We start from the raw sequence: 1,672 nt of genomic DNA on the forward strand, positions 1-1,672 counted from the left end.
GGGTTTGTTTAGTTGTATTAAACAAACCTGTCAAGTTAGCTAACGGGTCTCTTTGCTCTTTTTTTTATATAAAAAAAATAATAAATAATTTTTTTTTTTTTTTGCGGTTTGCATTTGAATTTTTTTTTTAATGCGCTATATAAATTGCAAAATTGATTAGCTAACTTATATAGTGGAGTTTGTAATTTGTATACTTAATTTGTACATAATCAATAATACGATTAGTAATGAACTAAATTAAAATTGATGAGATGAAAAAAAATATTAAAAAATCAACCAACGTAAAATCCTAGCAAAAAAGATGTATTGAATTTATTGAAATTTAAAATTACAATTACATCAAAAAAATTGGCAGAATTGATGAGCTAAATTAAGACTTGAGTACTCAATTAGCTTTGTGTGTTGTGATGCCATAAAGTAGGTAGATCTGAAAAAAACAATCACAATTAAAACAATGAATTGTTATAATTTAGAAATCCACGAAACAGATTGGATTTCTATCATTCTCAATTTCATAAATCTTACTTAAGTAAACATAGAATATATGCTACTTTCTGCTCAAATTTCCATAGTTTCACATGATAATCCAATCACAATTAACATTAATTGAAACAAATCACAGTAAAATCTGAATCACTTGTACATTTACATGAATAAACTAGTTTTCAACAACATAATAATTGAACTAATTTAATAAACAGAGGAAAAAATAAACACTTTACACCTGAAACGAACTTCAGAAATGAGATTAACAACAACCACCCAGATAACTCCCACAATCTGATGCCCTAATTGAAGCTTAAATAAACAAAGAAAATGAGATTAACAACACATCTGAAGCTTAAATATAAAATTTAATTGGAAAACACAATAAACAAGAAGAGAATACTGCACCTCAAACTAAATAACCTTTCGCTATTATCTTCGTCATTACACTTGGAGCACCTTAAACGCCGGTATTAAGGAGAAGGAAGAAGTCGCGACCGTCAGCGTTAAAGAGGTTGCATCAATGCTTTTTGCACTGGGAGAAAAATAAGATGAGAGGAAAATGAAAGAGAAAGAAATAGCGGCGTGATGGAAAATGAGGGGTAAGAAGAGAAAAAATAGGGTTTTGCTATCAGCCCAAAGAAAAAGTTGGTTTAAGTGGTGGGCCCTTACACACATAAGAGACATGTTAAGGTAAATCACGGGTCTCTTATTTTTTACACTCCATCTTTCCAAAATTGTAGGTGGGCCCTTTGACACATATAAGACCCGTTATATCTAATATTAGATCTCTTATATTAAAGATATCCATTGTATTAACCAACGAGTCTTTTATTATAGGTCCTTTTGCCCATTTTTGTAGTAGTGGTGGTGGTATTCGACATATTGCGATGAGTATAGTTTGGAGGCGTCTAGTTTCAAAAGTTGGGGCTACTTTAATTGGTCCGCGTCTGGGAAGCTATCTAGGAGGTCTTTAGTTTGGTGTTGGGGTGCCGGCGGGTGGTGAGGCTATTCTTCATGCTATTAATCGTTTGGTTGAGGCGCGTGGTGGTGATGTTGGCCTCTCCATGTTACTAGTGGATTTCTAGAATTCCTTTAATTTGGTAAACCGTTCAGCTTTGTTGCGTGAGGTTCGTCTCCGTTGTCCAGCTCTCTCGCAATGGGTTGAATTCTTTTAATCTACTCC

At 33.1% G+C, this 1,672-nt stretch overlaps 1 long non-coding RNA gene across 1 annotated transcript; it reads right to left on the reverse strand.

The window, feature by feature from the left end:
- Window positions 1-287: 287 nt before the first annotated feature.
- On the reverse strand, window positions 288-1,073 carry LOC145614808 (uncharacterized). The gene is made up of 3 exons (XR_014107167.1): window positions 895-1,073; window positions 725-788; window positions 288-427 (listed from the first exon to the last, which is right to left on the reverse strand). It is a non-coding gene; the product is annotated as an uncharacterized LOC145614808 (long non-coding RNA).
- Between the last annotated feature and the right edge of the window lie 599 nt (window positions 1,074-1,672).

This window comes from Chenopodium album, chromosome 3, assembly GCF_948465745.1.
Source record: "Chenopodium album chromosome 3, dcCheAlbu1.1, whole genome shotgun sequence".
Lineage (NCBI taxonomy): Eukaryota > Viridiplantae > Streptophyta > Magnoliopsida > Caryophyllales > Amaranthaceae > Chenopodium > Chenopodium album.